Here is an 18,397-nt window from a genome sequence, read left to right on the forward strand (position 1 = left end):
CACAGATATAGATGCACTGCTCTGTCCTACTCATCAGAATAGATGGGTCCCAATAAAAGTCATGGGGTGCAGCAGAGACGTTTTAAGGAGGCGTGGGCAAAGTGGGCTCTGCCCCGGTGCCCCAGCCTTTCAGGGCGCCCCCTGATAGAGCCAGCCCAGTTCAGCTGAGAGGCTTGCCCTGATGACCGTGAAGAATTCCTAAACATATTGGGCCCGATTCACAGAACTAACTTAAGACAAAATCCTAAACTTACTACCATTTTGGTATTCACAGAAGGCACTTACTCATTTTGGTATTCACAGAAGGCACTTACTCATTTCGGTATTCACAGAAGTTAGGAGTCCTAACTTTAGGACTCCTAAATGCCTTCTGTGAATACCGAAAGTCTTAAAATTGGGATTTTTCTCAATTTAGTAGTCCTAAATTTAGACTTAGGACTACTAAATTGAGAAAAATCCCAATTTTAAGACTTTCGGTATTCACAGAAGGCATTTTGGAGTCCTAAAGTTAGGAGTCCTAACTATACTACTACTAAACTGAGAAAAATCCTAATTTTAAGGCTTTCGGTATTCACAGAAGGCATTTAGCAGTCCTAAAGTTAGGAGTCCTAAACTTAGGACTACTAAATTGAGAAAAATCCTAATTTTAAGACTTTCGGTATTCACAGAAGGCATTTAGGAGTCCTAAAGTTAGGAGTCCTAACTATACTACTACTAAACTGAGAAAAATCCTAATTTTAAGGCTTTCGGTATTCACAGAAGGCATTTAGGAGTCCTAAAGTTAGGACTCCTAACTTCTGTGAATACCGAAATGAGTAAGTGCCTTCTGTGAATACCAAAATGAGTAAGTGCCTTCTGTGAATACCAAAATGGTAGTAAGTTTAGGATTTTGTCTTAAGTTAGTTCTGTGAATCGAGCCCAAAGTTTTCAATACCGTTATTGCCTTAATTTATTTTTAAAGTGGGTGATGTGTGAGAGTCTATTACAGACATTTTGCAGAGAAATGTTGTTTTTATGTTTCAAGCAACATCCATAAAAAAAGGTTCTTTTAGATCAATGCTGGACCTCGCATATGAGAAATGGGAGGGTGTCACAGAGAATATGTGCAGTAATATTAGTGAGCTGCAGCTGTGTTGCTATAATGAAAACACACATAAATATCGCAGAATATTAGACGTAAACACATTCAGAATTTGGATAAGTGTGCCTGTGTACTGTCAGTGACCTGGCCAAAGAGGGCATGAAAGAGCTGAAACTGGATCATAAATTCAAAGCTGTTCCGAACAGGGGGCCCAAAATGCGTTTTGCCCAGGGCCCCCAAAATCCTTAAGATGTCCCTGGGGTGCAGGACTGTAAACATTCGAACAACCAGACATTATTTAACAATTCAAAGTATCTGATCTTTCCCAAGTGTTCATGAGAAGACGGTGTAAGGTTACAACTGTTGCCTGGGATGAGTGACATGGTTGTGGTGGAAGTATGGAGAACTCACAAATTAGCAGCACTCCTCCTCAAGCCATCTCTGAAATAATTGCAACATGATGACTCCTCTGCATTGTTCTTTGCTGCTGCATGTGGACATATGGATCAGTATGCGAACATTTATGTTAATAAGCCCAGTTTCCCGTGTGTGCATGTGTCTACATGCAAACATATGTATATAAAAAACAGATTGCCGCTGTGTTTGCACTTATGTAAGCAAATGCAATTACGTGTGAAAGCAAGCCCAGTTCCTGGTGCGTGCGTATTATGTATGTGCATGCAGACAAATGTGTATAACCAAGCCTGCTTGACTCTGTGTGCCCACATGTATGTGAATTATGGCACATATATAAACACTCCCTCTTACCATCTTACTGCTGTGTACACTTATGCATGTTTATGCAAGCACAAGAATAAACAAGCCTTCCTGCCATTGTATAAGCAAACCTGTTTGCAACTGTGTGCTCATATGTATGTTCATGCAAACATATGTGTATAACTAAGCCTGGTTGCCGCTATGTGCTCACATATCTGCGGAGGCAGAATTGTGTTAAAAGAAGCCCACTTGTTGCTGTGTACGCATGAGTGTGTATATGCAGTGCAGATAAACAAGCCCACTTCCCCCAGAGTGTATGTGCCCATATCTATGTATATGTCCATAAACAAACCTGCTTGACGCTTTGTGATCATTTGTATGTGCATGTAGACATAGGTGTATAAACAAACCTGCTTACCACTTAGTGTGCATATGTATGTGCATGTAGATGTAAGTGTATAAACATTCCCTCTTACCAATGTGTGTGCACAGGTATGTATGTACAAACATGTATAAACATGCCCACTTGTAGGCACTGCTACTGTGTGTACATATGTGTGCATGTAGACATATGTGTATAAACAAACCTGCGTGCCGCTTTGTGTGCATATGTATGTGCATGTAGGCATATGGGCATAAACAAACCTGCTTGACGCTTAGTGTGCAAATGTATATGCATGTAGACATAAGTGTACAAAAAAGCCCTCTTACCGATGTGTGAGCATAGGTATGTATGCACAAACATGTATAAACATGCCCACTTGTGTGCGCATATATGTGCATGGAGACATTTGTGCACACACAACCCTGCTTGTCACTTTGTGCACACATGTCTGCGCATGCAGATCTATGTTTCTTAAAAAAAAAAACTCTTGCCACTGTGTGCACTTAGTATGTGTTTTCAAGCTCATGAATATACAAGTCCTTTTGCCGCAGGGTACGCATATGCATGCAATATAATATGTAAAAATAAAGAAGCCCAGAGACAAGTGCCTGAGTTCATGCACACTGCCTTTCCTGCCCTCTACAGCCCTCTGGCCGCTATTGCCAGAGACAGGGCACATTACCAATAAGAACCCAGGCAATCCTTTTGCTAATAATTATTTACAAAAGACAGGGGACGGGGCTGATACTAGATGTTTGCATGCCGGCTGAGTGCACGCATGCGCATATACACACACACTCAGACACATTCTCCCAAAACATTTACACATTTAGCCATCTAAACAACTCCATGTCCACCCTATGTATCCACTTACCTTCCCCCTAAAGTGCCAGCTCTCTCCTCCCACTCGATGCTCACGATTCCTGCTTACCTCATTCAAAGAGCTTGCTCCAAAACTGACTGCTGCATCAGGCTCCCCATCCATCCCCATTCAATAAATGCTAGCATTCATAATATCCTTGACTGCAGATACACAATCTAACCACTTTTTAAAATACTTCAGTGCCTTTTTCAGTAGGAACACTAATCAAACCAATAAAAAAGAGAAATGTCATAATAATAAGCTGAAAAAATGAACATGTTGCCATAAATAACTCCTTTCTGATGGCACAGAAAGGGACATGCCTGTTGCTCCCTGAACATGTCCCCGCCTCATCCTTGGCCTGATCCCCTGGTGGAGCCAAAGGTTCACCTCTGGTATATGTCACTCCAACCCGCTCCTCCTCCAGCACCCCCTGAGAAAACTGCTGGTTCAGGGCCAGATTCGTTCTTGTTCACCAACAGCTTTCAATACTTTCTCATTTACGACCATATGTATAGCGCCTTCCACAATTAGCATGCAAGAGTAGCTCCTTCTTTAACTGAGTGCTCTTTTCAATGGTTCTGAGTCTGTCAGTTGCTAACGCTGTATCATTGTGTTTGCTTAAAGTGGCTGACTTGAAGTCTGTGTGAGTGTCCCACCACAGTGAGTCAACCCATTGATGTTGACCCACTGTCTGTACTTTCCAGTATTATCAGGCATGTGGGTTCTCTGCATCATCACTCCATCACCCAGGGACACTAGGGTAAGCTCTACTCCCTCAAACTATCTGTGACAACCTCGTCCCCCAGCAAAACACTTGCCAACCCCCATGACTGCCCACTGGTTGGAAGCTGTGCTCGCTTGGGGCACTTGGCATCTTCCTTGATGTACCCTTCCTGTTGGCACTCAGAGCACTTTAGGGATGTCTTCACTGAAGACCTACTGTCAGGGAACCAATTATTTTTCTGAGTAGGAGGATGGGTGACCTGACCCAAAGATTGGGCCCTTTAGTGAACTCCTTGCTTTTGTTTTTGTCCCCCTCTTCTGGTGAGGGCCCTGCCCACCCTTGTGGTGATCCCCCAAATAACTTCCTGTGGACTCGGGTGCTGACACAGTGGTCTGCCTCCTTAGCAAGCTCCCTGCAGTCAGAGAGCTTAGTGCCAACAAGTTGTTGTGGCAGATTTGAAAGACAAAGACTGAACATGTGCTCTTTTTTAAACATACTATACAGCCCCTGGTAATCCTTTACCTCAATGCCCTTTACCCAACCATCCAGTGCCTTGTAAAAGGAATCTACACAGTCGAGCTAGGTCTTTTGGGATAGCTTCTGACTGTTCTTGAAATTGTGTCTGTACTTCTCAGGGTCAAACCAAAAATCCTGATTAGGGTTTCCTTCATGAAGGAAACCTCATCCTGTCACCCACCTCTAGGGCCAGTAGATTGTTCCTCCCCTTATTAGGGATATACCTACACAGACTAGCCCCCCCAATCCTCCTCATTGACCTTGTGCATCTATATGGCAATTTCATAAGCCTCAAAACATCTATCTATGTAAGTCATCTTCCACCACAAAGTCAGAAACTAGGCCCTTGGGTATGTGGACCCTCCTGTCCGAGGGCACTGAAGGATTGCTGCCACCACTGGACTCTACGTGCATAGCCTTTATGTCCAGTTCCTTTAGGCTTCCCTCATGAGCCAAATGCTCGAAAGCAATCCTCTCGTCCATGGCCAGTTTCTTTTCCTCAAAAGTATTTTCCCTTCCCCTGCGCCCATGGCCAGCCTTTTCTCCCCTGATTCCATAGTCAGCCTTTTCTCCTCCAAGCCTTTCTCCTTCTCCAATTTGAGCTTTCTCTCCTCACTCCTGTGCTCTGGGGACAGGGCTCTGGATGATACACTGATCCCTGCCCTGGGGGGAACCACTTCTCTTATCAGGATATTGGCCCTGTCCTACAGGCAGTCCCAGATTCTCAGGTGAATCCTTGTCTAGCTCCTCATCATCATCCAGTTCCTCATCGTCCCCCTCTGGGGTTACAGGCACTGCATCACAAGCTTCTATCCAGGCCCTTAGTGCCTCTTGCAGCTGCACCTTCCTCGTGAAGCCTTTAGTAGAAAGCTCAAAGCCCTTGCAGAAATCCATGAGCTGAGCCACAGTGTAACTTTTAAGTTTGGCCTACTCAAAATCCATTTTTGCAGGTGCAGATGCAGACGTAGGACCTCTAATCAGAGACATGATTTTGGTAAAAATTAAAAAATGCCAATCAGGGAGAATAGAAAAAAATGCCAAGCATAACAGACAGAAAAGTAAAAGCTGCTAACCAGGGAGAGTTTAATTGAATTGGTCTTATGTATGGATTGGTAGTGTACACTAAAGTTTTGTGAGGCACTTCACAAATACAAGTCCTATCCTCAACGCTGATCACCAATGTTAGAAATGTCTCTATTTGGCAGAAGTATGAACCAAGTCCAAGTAGGGTCCACAATTCTAGTCAAGGTAAGTCAGATACATACCTTAAATTAACATGGGCTCACCCTCTGGTAGCGTGGCACAGACCTGTCATGTTTAACCTAAGAGGTGATGTGTAAAGTATTTGTGCAATACTTAAAACAGTAAACAGTGAAAACACAACATGAAAATAATCCACACCGGGGTAGAAAACTAGAACTAGAATATTGTCAAATATAGTGCTTTAAAAGCACAAAGCGCCAACCAGGGCTATCTGGACATACTTGACTGGGTCAAATCAAAATGGTCAGGCTGACCGTGGTGGAGCTTAGGTGAGATACAGGAACCAACTTTTTCCTGAGGAAGAGATAGCTATCGACGGGGCCCGATGTGTAGAGCAGAGAAGGTGATGAGTTGACGTTGATCCCTTTGGATAAAGGTGATGAGTCGGTTCTGAGCTGCACAAGTCAAAATGCTTCTGCTTCTTCCATTGTAGGTAATGCATTATCAATGAGCTGCGCAGCCGGCAATGCGATGTCCTCAAAGCAGGTGATGCGTCAGCGCTGAAGGAGATGCATTGGTTCCGACCAGCTCAAAGACGTTGATGCATGGATTTTGTTAGTTGCAGCACAGAAAACCCACTTCCAAGGACCGAGGACTGGATTGGTACCACTTGGCAGGGCAAGAATCACAGTTGGCAGAGTCCACATGCTGTATCAGGGTTGTTGGAAGTCTTTGATGTCCATGAGACTTCAGAACAGGAGGCAAGCCAGCAAGCCCTCAGAGTCACTTTGGTTCCGGGGTATAGAGCTGCAGTCTTTCTCACTCCCAGGCACGATGGGTAGCGGGGCAGACAAAGCAGAGTAGAGCAGGAGTCCAGCAAGGTTCAGCAGAGACCAGCAGAATGACAGTCCTTTCATCAGCACAGCAGTTGTTCTCCCTGGCAGAGTATCCTCAGGTCCAGAAGTGCACTGAATTGGTGGTGTCTGAGGTCCAGTACTTATACCCAGTTGTGACTTTGAAGTGGGGGAGACTTAAAAGAGTGGCCTTTGAAGTGCACAGGGCCCCTGCCCCTCCAGCCCTGGCTCCAGCCTCACTGCAGGTGGGTATGCAGCCCTTTTGGTAGAGACAGGCACAGCCCTTTCAGCTGTGTCAGCTACTCCCTCCCACCCTGCCCAGGATGGCCCATCGGGATGTGGATGGCCATCAATTACACCCAAGCTTCTTTTGTTTGTGGCTGTCTGGAGGGAGTGCATAAATCCCAGCTGTCACTCACCCTAGACATGTATTTAGAGACAGGCAGAGAATAGTTAAAGCAAGAAAATGCCAACTTTCTAAAAGTGGCATTTTCAGGCTTGCAACTTAAAATCCAACTTTACCATAAGTTATCATTTAAAATTGTCAGTCCAGAGACAATTGGAAATTACACTGTAAAGTGTAATAAGGTAATTACAATGTTAACCTGTGAGAGAGTTAGGCCTTATTGTAGTGAAAAACAAATTTAAGGGTTTTTCACCAGCAGGACATGTAACACTTAAAGGTACATGCCCAGCCTTTTAAATACACTGCACCCTGCCCTTGGGGCTGACTAGGTCCTACCTAAGGGCTGTCTTAATGCATTAAGAAAGCAGGTTTAGGCCTGGCAAGAGAGTGAACTTGCCATGTCGACATAACAGTTTAAAACTGCTCACACAGGTCCTGCAGTGGCAGGCATGATACAAGTTTAAATGGCTACTGAAGCGAGTGGCACAATCAGTGCTGTAGGCCCTGGGCACATGTTGTGCACTATACTAGGGACTTATGAGTAAATTAAATATGACAATTGTGGATAAGCCAATTGTACCATGTTTAAAGTAGAGAGCACATGCACTTTAACACAGGTTAGCAGTAGTAAAGTGCCCAGAGTCCTAAAGCCAGCAAAAATGAAGTCAGCAAAACAGAAGATCAGAAGGCAAAAAGTCAGAGAAAATCACGCCAAGGATGCCAGATCTAACACTTATTAAATGTTATAAGTTACTCCAATGTTATCATGTGGGAGAGGCAGGCGTGGCAGCAATGAAAAACTACTTTAAAAGGTTTAGACTACCTCAACATGTAAAAGTGAAAGTACATGCCCACATTTTTAAATAGATCACACCCTGCCCTATGGGCCTATCATAGGGGTGGCTTATATGTATTGAAAAGGGAAGGATGAGGCCTGGCAAGAGTTTATTTTGCAAGGTCAAAATGACAGTTTGAAACTACACACACAAGCTGCAATAGCAGGCCTTAGACATGTTTAAAAGGGCTACTTAAGTGGGTGGCACAATCAGTGCTGCAGGGCCACTAGCAGTATTTAATTTACAGGCTCTGCGTACATGTAGTGCCATTTTACTAGGGATTTACAAGTAAATTAAATGTGCCAATTGGGTGTAAGCCAATTTCACCATGTTTAACCCCTTCGCTACGGCGGAAATTCCGCCGCAGCGCTGGGGGGTGCGGGGGGGCAGCGCGGTGGCCTGGTGCTCATGACGGAGCCACGCCGTCATGTGCCACGGTTGGGCTGTGCTCATGACGGAGTGGTTCCGTCATGACTCCGCCCACAGCGCTAATCGCCCGCACAGGCGGGGAATTAGCGCCGCGTGGGCGGCGTGGCCGCCAACGGCCGCAGCATGACGGAACCACTCCGTCATGAGCACACGGCAACCGTGGCTCATGACGGCATGGTTCCGTCATGAGCACGGAAGGAGTTAAAGGAGAGATCACTCACACTTTAGTGCTGGTTAGCATTGGTAAAGTGCACAGGTCAACAAAAATGAGATCAGCAAATAAAATAAAGGAGACCATCAAAACTTAGAATCTGATTTAGACCTTTGTTATTGGGATGATGTGCATTTACTGTGGCGGAGGAAATATCTTCTTCACCTGAGTGACAGGAAGGGCACCGCATCTACAGTCTAAAATCTTAGTGGTGGTTGTTTTGTTTTTAATCTGTATGACAGAAACACTGAGCAAAAAACGTGACCATATCCCATGGTTTATCTCTCAGACTGCCACTCAACGATTCCAGACTGTGCCCCATTGTGGTTTTTCGACAACTGTAAGTTTGCCCCCGTGCCAACTCTTATCACCTTTCCCTGTACTCAGCAAGAGGTGGGGAACAAAGACAAGGTGGACTTTACATTTCTATTTGTAAGGAGATGCCCATTTGAGGCCTTTTTTACCCCTTACCGTTTAATTCACATTTTGATGATCAGTCAGTTAAATTACTGCATATTAATACATTGTTATTTAAATTTGAAGGGCTGGGTTCTTTTTCTGATTTATGTAGACAGTACATATATTTTGCCTCATGCGCCTGTCGGATTTCAGAAAGTGCTCCATACACTTACATGTTATAGTAATAAAATAGCCACATTAATTACTTGAAATTAAAAGTTGTGATATTTGCAAGCGCTTTAAACATTTTCAGTTAGAACCTTATTCTAAATAGCAGCATTATGAACAGGATTTGCGTGTGACACCTGTTTAAGCTAGGATACACAGATGGACACTTTGCCTGGGCTGTAAGAGCTGAGTGAGTAACATGAGCTATTTCTAGGTTATATTAATTTGGAAGGTTCAGAGTTTTCCCACTTTACAAAGTCTGAAGGCTAAGGACTCTGAGTTATGGAGCAAGATCCTGGCATTGGAAGCTGGTTGATGAGTCAGGCCACCTGACTTAATGAGGTAAATGTTTCAAGATGACACCTGGTGCAAACGGCAATGTGGGAGAGAGTAACCCTACCAGCTCAATAAACCCACTCTGGCTAGGTCAAAACATGGTTCTGAGAGAATCTCTGCTCCACCCCTCAGAGAAATGCATGCTAAGTTCACACAGTACCAGCAATTATAAAGTAAAGAACACCACACAATAAAATTACCAAACCAATGTAAAAAATCATGAACAAAAGAACACTAAGGTCATCAAAACAAACTATGGAGAGATTCGTTTTTGAAGTTTATGGCAAAAACCACAGAGTCAATTCAAACAAAAAGCTGTTTGCAGTAGTCAAGACCCAGGGGCAATTTCTGGATGGCTGCCATGGAGAGGAGGTTGGATACACCAAGTGGGTTCTCCTGTTCAGAGGTTTTACTCTCGGTCTCCAACTGCTGACAAACAGTCCTGCTGCCCTTGGCTCTACGAGGCAGGCTTCCAGACTGGAGATCCCCTGCAGTGTCTACTCTCCCTTAGTCAGCTGGTTCCTCTTGCATTCAGGAGTCCTTTTCATTTTTGTGTCCCTGTAGAAAATAAATAGATGGCCAACAACTTGACACATGGAGAGTACTTCCATTCCCTGGGTGGCAGTGGAAATCAGGAGTCTTAGAGTCCTTGTGCAATTTCCTTCCTCCGAACAGGAGTCAGAAGTTATATGTCAGAATTATTATTCCGGCAAGTCCTTTTTCTTCAGATGGAGGAATGTTCTGAGGAGGTCGTGGTGAAGGTGCCAGACTTATCCTGTATACTAGCCAGAAATTCTACATCTCAATCTTAACTATTTTCTTGCAGTCACCCCAGCTGCTTTTGCAGGACTGCCTCTTTGCCTTACCAAGGAGTCCATGTTTTAAGATAATGGAACCAAGCTGCCACCAATCATGCCTGCTTTCAGCTCTTAAGCCACTCCTCCAATTAGGTAGACTCTTCTCCCACCTAATAAGGACAAATTGACTTCCCCTCCTACTGTGACTCAAGCACAAGTTGGGTCGGGTGGCAGCGTGGACTACGCATCATTTCCAGTAATTTGTGCATGACCTTCTGTTCACAGGTGTGAATTCTGACAAGTCAACTCAGCTTTTCTTCATTGTGATGTTGATAAAATAAATACCATTGAGTTGGGTACTACCAAGCATATGTTTTTCAGGGTCAGGATGCCCTAAGGGGTGCTTAACTAATATGTCTGTTACTTATTATTTTAATATTGTAAAATGGATATTTTTCCATTATTAAACAAAGATTGATACATTTACTGATCTTCACAAAATGTTAGGCACCTCTTCAGCAACTCCCACTTTCACACTTTGAAACTTTAAAGCTTAGTTACGGGCTGGATTTTCCCTTCAAAACTATTAGTACTTGAAAAGATTAGGGGGTATATTCTCAAGAGACTGTGATAACCATCGCAAAAGTTACTGAACGTAACCCTTACCATCGCAATCTATCGCGGTAAAATTATGCCGTGTTAACCAAGAATTCTCAACATAATGGTACCATGCGATAGTCAACAGATAATGCGTCAAATATCAGTGTTAAAATCAACGCCACGCCGCAAAAACGCAAAACGCAAAAGCAAAAAATCATGCGATGAGGTCAATCGCGGTACAAAAAGTAGGGAAAACCAGCCACAGGCCTGCAAATCCCACACGTCTGGTGGGTTAATGCACCATAAAAACCACAGAACAACACACCAGAAACAAGCCAAAGCACGTAGCAACATGGATGCACCCTGACCGAGCACAGAGGCCAACGCGAACCCCACAACCCCCACAGACCACCAACAAGGAACAAGAGGGATGGGGACGAGGGAGTGGAAGACGGGGTGCAGTCCGCAGCAAAACCAGATCAGCGTCACAGAGATGACAGAACACTACCAGCAACTGACCCACAAGTAGACGACCTAGAATGCAGTCGGAGTACCGAGGAGGCCAATCGAGGAGGCCAAGAGGCGCTGGCATGATGTGACAACCTAAATCAGGCACAAACCCATTGCCAACAGGAAGGCTGCAACGGCGACAGGAGGTGGAAGTCCTGCACCACAGGAGGAGCTAGAGGAAACCGAGGCCACAGTCATCAGTGTGGAGACGGTGCAAGGAGTAGGGAGTACGGACACAGCTCGAGAGGACCTGACACAACATCAACAGGGTGAGTAACGACCAGGGACTGGGGGACGGGGGAGATGGGCACAATGGCACACATGCATAACGCGGTGTAGCACACAGCACACCCACAATTACCCAGGACCATGTCCCTGATCCCTTGGCACACTGCAGCACACACACATAGCAAGATCAGCACACCCACATTGACAACTAAGTGGTACAATGCGTAAAGCCGACACTGCAGAACAGAGGACACAACTGGCTCCGCACATGCACAGAAATATGCCTACTACGTCTGACAGAGCAGGAAACTGTGAAATGGAAATGTACACGTACAACCTCACATCCATCATGTAGTCCAAATGTACACTGTCCCGCAGCAGTATTCAGCACCTCCCAAACAGTCACAATGTACATTGTCATACAGTCTGCATGTAAACCAGAACAATGCCCCAACATACATGTCAACACAATGTCAACATGCATCTCCCCTTCACATGGCAGAGGAGCACACAACACCTCCAGCAGAGCACAGAAGACAACACATCTGTGATGCCGGAGAGGACAACCACACCTTCGACACCGACGCCCTACAACAGCCCATGGACATCCCATGCAACCCACCACCAGGACCCAGCCAGCCAAGCTACTTAGAGGAGAACACAGCGCCTGCAACGGACTACACAGCAGGAAGCACCCACAAGCACAGCTGGCTCATGACACTTCACCCACCCACACATGGCACCCCAATGCCATGTGTCAGCACGCCAAAAGGAGGTGGCTGAACAGGTGTGGGTGGGGTCTGAACCCATGGAAGGTGAACTAGATCACATACGTTGGTGTCTATTACCCTTCAGGGACCACCTACACACCACAAAGGAGACCCACACTGCCATAGAGACACATGCAGATGCACATTCACAGTACAGAACCACGCCCAGCGGCACGTAAATAGCAGTCACACACCCACGTTGGCTCTGCATACGACGGCCCAGGCCACTCCCCTTAAGAATTGAGTGGGTGACAACAAAGCTACATGGCCAAGCTCTAAACCGCTGCCTGCGGTGACATGTCTGCATCCGCTGTACACAGCACAATGTAATGTTGTAGGGCCCAGGTCCCTCATGCATACAACAAGACCACAGGGACACACACACAGATATTATGTTGAACTGGCTACAGGCACGTGCGCCCGGCCCTTTATTGGCAGGGCCACATGTACAGTGACGCCTGCGCTGAATGTGTGTGGGGTGAGTGTAAGCCAGCCCGTACAGAGTACTTGGTGCTGGCAACCACTTGAACAGTGGACACCAGTGCAACGGAAACTGAAAACACCTGCATAACAGAGTAATCTGCTGAGCAACATGGAGGGAGCTGGAGAAAGTCCAAAGGACACCCAACATTAAAAACAGAAGTGTCCGTGAGTTGCAGTGCATGTGAAGAAAAAGTCTCGGATTGTGTCCCTTCGAGATATTCCTGATGCAGATGTAGTGGGTGTGTTAGACCTGCATCATCTTCCTCATCAACGTCCCAGGTCTCCCAAACTGCTTGAGGTGACATTGCTGTGCAACCTCTCCACAGCACAAACCTCAATCAGTAACAGACGATGGCTTGCGATGCACTGATCAGTGGATCGATGCGAGTCATTGGAACCTGGAGTGCCGAGCAGGGTATGAGTCTGATGATGGCATCCACGACAGGTGTGAGCAACTACGTAAGTCTGTCAGGTCCACCGTTTCGACCCTGGCAGATGGCAGTTGGAGGTGTTCCTGGCGGTGGTGGCATGTGCCTCCTGCGGTGATGCGATGTCCGGGCCGGTCAGGACTCGATTTGATGTGTGAGCCCTGGTGGACCGCAGTTGAGGCCGGAGGCAGAGGACAGCGCAGGGCCACAGACACATGGCGTTGATGACCTTAAGGCCATCACCTCAGAGGCAATCCAATATCTCAGAAGAATGGGTCCAGGATCCGACCAGCACAGAGTTAGTGGCCCCGGATGCACAGCGGCCAGCACAGGCACCCTGCCACTGGACGGTGACTTGCAGTGCACTGCGGTAGGTCCACACGCAGTGAGCGGGTCCCCATCGATGTCGAAGGTGAATGTGGTGGAGGCGTGCGGGGACAGTGGAAGGTGTCCTCCAGGGAATGAGGCCGAAGGTCTGATGTTATCCGGAAGCAGCAAATGGTGGAGTGGAAAGCAACAGCCTCTTTTTCACCACCAATTCAGTATCAGTTACATGAGGATGAAAACTAGCCCCTAGTCCATAGACTCAGACACCACCAATGTACGACCAGGGAGTGTCCATGAATGTCGGGGAACAGACTTAGTGGCACCGGTGCTGAGAGGGGATGCAGTCTGCGATGATGAAGGTACACTGATATGAACTTCGCCATGGCTAAATCAAGACTCTGTGACTTACTGGACCGCAGTGTAGGCCGGAGGCAGCGGTCAGCAGTGGCCCACACCCACCTGTCATTGGCTCGCGATGCACAGAGTTAGTGACACCAGGGCAGTTGTCTGTAGTGTTCGATCACCTACATAATGATGATCCTATTCCCTTCGGACTGCAACGCATCATCCTCTGATGCCTCTCCTTGCATGCGATGAGATGTATTCTGCCTTTGAATAATCGATGTTCAGTTCCAATTCTGTGACCTACTCATGCGCAGCGTAGGCCGAGGGCAGTCGTCTGCGTAGGCCCACAGACACGTGTGCTTGTAATGCTGTGCACAGACTTGGTGGCACCACATCAAAGGAAGTATAGTGACAAAAACTCTGCCTTAAATAATGTTCACTACCATGGTGTAATCAAGACTCTGTTCCAAATGTGTGACCTACTTGCCTGTAGTGTAGGCCGGTGGCAGCAGTAGAGTACGTCAACAAGAAAGGAGTAAAGCGGGCCTATGTCGTGGAGGCCGTGATGGTCTGAGGAGGCTGCCAGTGTCGCGGGCCTCGGGCTTGGAGCTTGCGCCGGCACGTGGTGGGCCCTCCGTGACAAACGCCGGTGTCGGCAGGTGATCAGTCTGGCCTGGCTGCACAGGGGCGGGCCTGACGGGATCAGGGCCCAGCGGGCCGGGGCACGGCAGGCGCACAGGATCGCAGGCAACTCCGCTCAGGAGGATGGCGTCGGCCTCGTGGCGGGATGAGAGGTGCTGCCCTGGCAGAGACATTGGGCATTCCGGAAGAGGACCATGCCCAGGGCTACGTGCTTTTTATTCACACCCCTATGCTGGCCTCGTGAACAGCGGGCCATCCCACTCCGTTCACGCTTACGGGGGGAATGTAACAGGCAACATTTCTGCGAACTCCCCCACTGGCTGCGGTGACATGGTTGCATCTACTCTCCAGTACACGCCATACACCAGTGGTGTATGTCGCCATGGATATGGGTGTGATCTGCATACTGTGGTCTGTCCAGCACATCGCCGCCACTCTTGGCATTGTGTACTTTCTCAATCACGGTTCTCCTGCCTCCTTCACTCATGCCTGGTTCCCAACTCTCCCCATATTCCGCTCTTGTGTGGCTGACATGCCATGCCGTTGATGGCTCAGGTTCACAGCTTGCCCTGGTTACCGTTGTTATTTGTTCTGTCGTGTCTGGTGGGTGGGCATGTTGTTTTGAATGTTGTATGCAATTTTGTGACTTGTGCATTGCCAGAGTTGTGAGTTGCATGGTTGTGGAGTTGAGGTGTGTGGGTGTTCATTTAGAACTTGCAAACGGGCATTGCATTCACATTGGTGCCATCCTGGAAGCACTGGTTGATGATGGACTGTCGGAGGATGATGGAATCATGCACACTGGCTGGGTATTTGGCGACGATGTTGTTAGACATTCCACGGTGTTCGGATTTTGCCTGAACATTGATGTGAGATGTGTGCTTTCTGTTGCGGTGATTGTGTGCTGTGTCACCAGGGGGCACATGTAGGACATGTGTGCTGTTGATTGCCCCCAACACATGTGTGCATCCAGATATGACATATGGTCCTTGCTTGGTCTCCAGCGGATCCTGCGCATTGTGGTGGACTTATAGATACTGGGGTACCAGGCTGATGATGGCATCCAGGACAGGTGTGGGGGACTTGGATGCGGCTGGCTGTGAGACTCCTCCGACTCTGGCGGGTGTTGGTTGGGGGGTTCCAGAGGCCAACAGGTGCAGCACAGCCAACGGCTTGGTGTGGGTTGGGATGTTGGTTGTCCGCTGTGTTGGTGCCATCGGCAGGTTGGGCAATGATGGTCAGGATGCATAGGATGGTTGTCCTTTGGAGCCTGTGGTGGGCAGTGACGTTCCCAGGTGTTGGGTCTGTGAGGTTGGTGCATTTTCAGCAGGTCACTGTCTTTGTCTGCGCTGCCTCAGTGTTGGTCCAGGCAGGGGGTCGAAGGGAGGGGGTCCTGGGGGTGGTGGCAGTGGGTGTTGTTGCCCTATTGGGGCTCCGGGATGCATGTTCAGTTGCCCGGGTGCATCTGTTGTTCTTCAGATGTGGCTCTGGGCTGAGCTCCCTTTTGTGGTGCAGGCTGTCATCCGACTTTACAACAGGTCAGAGCAGGTGTTATTTTCCTGCTGCTAATGCGCCTTTTCGCTTGTTTTGTGTTCTTATCGCAGATCTGGCTGGTCGTTGAGAATGTTGTGGAGTGGTGTTGTCACGGATTTTGCCACCGGAATGCCTACTCTGCATCTCATTAGCGATAGTTGCGGGGGTCATTTGTGGCAATGTTTTTTGCACCTGCTATCACAGGTAAACTGGTGCTGTGGGATGTTAACACCATCTTGTGATTGGGGCGATAAATTTATCGCTACTTTGGCTGCGATAAAGTGCTGTTGACTCAGCGATAGATCCTTGTGAATATGCCCCTTGTGCTTTTGTAGACATGAGGAATACTAGTAATTTATCTGCAACTAGGAAGTGTTTCAGGAGTGGTTAGCCTGCCAGAATTACTACCATTATATCAAAGACCTCTGGCGTTCCTTTCCGGTAATTGTGGAACCCCAGGATGAGTTCGGGCAATGAGGATGCTTTCAACCTAATCTGTGTATGGGAGCGTGAAGTTACCCTTCACACTTGGCTCTGCCTCACCTTGGTCACAGCAGTTTGAAGAGCACTCACAACTCAAAATGGTGTCCCCTGCTGTAGGATGACCAAGGTCAAAAGCTAAGAAAGCGTTCCACGTTCTTTTTATAATCTAAAAATGTCCAATTAGCTTTAAGGCTAGTGCGGAATTGTAGTACTACTTCTGTTGATCTACGGGTTGAATGAGTTTTCTTTGGACTTTTTAGTAAGATGGGGAAATCAGCGGGAATCACTTCCTTATTGCAGACTGTAATGTCTTCCCTTTTATTACAATGATAAGTGTAAGTCTCTAAAAAATAACAAACTCTTAAATCATTGAAAAATAGTTTGATGCAAGGATTGACCTTGCAAAACTGTGCTTAACTTTCATGAATGTATTAGGCTTGCTGTAAGCCATGCTACCTTGGTGACATTCAGAATGTACCCAGATGTCACTGTCGAGAAGATGGAGGTAAAGTAAGGAAGAAATAACAACATTCAGCAATTTCTCACTAGTGAATCCCCAAATAAGAATAAACAGAAACAGAGGGGCTTATTTACAAGCTCCTTGCGCCGCCGCTGTGTCAGTTTTAAAATGGGAAAAGGTGACATACTGGTGGCGCAAGGGGCTTGTAAATAAGCCCCATAGGTTTTTTAAAGGAGTGTCTTAATCCACTCAGAAATGATTGGTGGTGGTGGAAACGAGCAGCTCGAAATCCACATAGCACACATAAGAAAAGTGTTCCCCAAAAGGCGAGAAGAATAATTATTTCTGCTACGAATCAAATATGCAAGCTGAATCTCCTGTGAGCAATTCTAGAATGTATTGTAAACACGGGCTACGAAATGAAACATGGGGAAATTGTGGGGCTTATTTTCAAGAGGCCTGCACCGCTGAGCATCACTTTTTTTGATGCTCCGGTGGCGTAGGCCTCTCAATCATATCTACGAGGCGACACAAAGCCACCCTGCATGGCTTTGCACGTCCCCATAGATATGGAGTAAGGCAAGGCAGTGCAAAGCACTACGTTTCCTTACTCTGCGTTAAGGAGGCATTCCATGGGCATTGCAGTGGTTGTTCCCATGCAACACCCATAGATTTTGACGCTGCTCCATATTTACAAAAACACGTAAAACAAGGAGAATTTTTTTATTTCTCCTCCTTTTTTCACCTTTCTATATGTGCTGTATTCTGCCTCACACATAGAACGAGGAAAACACCTCTCTGGATTGTTTTTGTGCAGGATGGTGCCCCTTCCTGCACATAAACAATACTGCCAACAATGCAGACACCCTTGCAAGGCTGCCTGCATTGGTGCTTGGTGCCAAATTGTGCACCGGCGCTGTCTGAAAGGACAGGAATGCATCATATCTCGTAAATGCTGTGCATTCCTGCCCTTTCGAATTGGCATAGGGCAGCTCTGCAAAAAGGCTGGCAGCTCTGTCCTGCGCCAATTATTTTTGTAAATGAGGCCCTAAGTATGTAACACCCACACCACCACCACCATTAAAACCCCATTACAGGGAGAACCACATGATGTGTGATTCCTGAAAAGTAAATTAAAATTCTTGATGACTGAAGGGAGGAGGAGAAAGATGGACTAATGGTCTAAAGAGACTTGACTTCTGCACACCTGGAACAACACAACCATATGGATTATACTGCAAGGCCATGGCTCATGCACTCCTGACGGTCCCTGCCATGTTGCCTGCTATCTAAAGATTGCCAGGTTTCTACTATATTAGCTTGATATTTTGTGGCTCAGTCTTGCCTTCAAAGATATCAATAGAACAAAAAGTGTAATGTATAGAGCCAACGCTATGGTGTCAAGCTGAGAGTCATCACAGCACAATCATGACATACAGTTGATGAAAGAAGTAAGGGGCCTTGATTAGATATAGGAGCAGCATTCAGAGTGCTATGCCTGAAGTGTAGGGAAATCAATAATAGATTGTTGGGGTCATTTATAAGTGACTTTGTGGGAAGGGTCGGAGCTAACCGTGTGTTTTAAGCTTCAAGGGCTAACG

At 46.8% G+C, this 18,397-nt stretch overlaps 1 protein-coding gene across 1 annotated transcript in view; it reads right to left on the minus strand.

The window, feature by feature from the left end:
* BFSP1 (beaded filament structural protein 1) overlaps positions 1–18,397 on the minus strand; it is a 250,109-nt gene that overhangs the window by 29,006 nt on the left and 202,706 nt on the right. The window lies entirely within an intron of this gene.

This window comes from Triturus cristatus, chromosome 6 (genome assembly GCF_964204655.1).
Source record: "Triturus cristatus chromosome 6, aTriCri1.1, whole genome shotgun sequence".
Taxonomy (NCBI): Eukaryota; Metazoa; Chordata; class Amphibia; order Caudata; family Salamandridae; genus Triturus; species Triturus cristatus.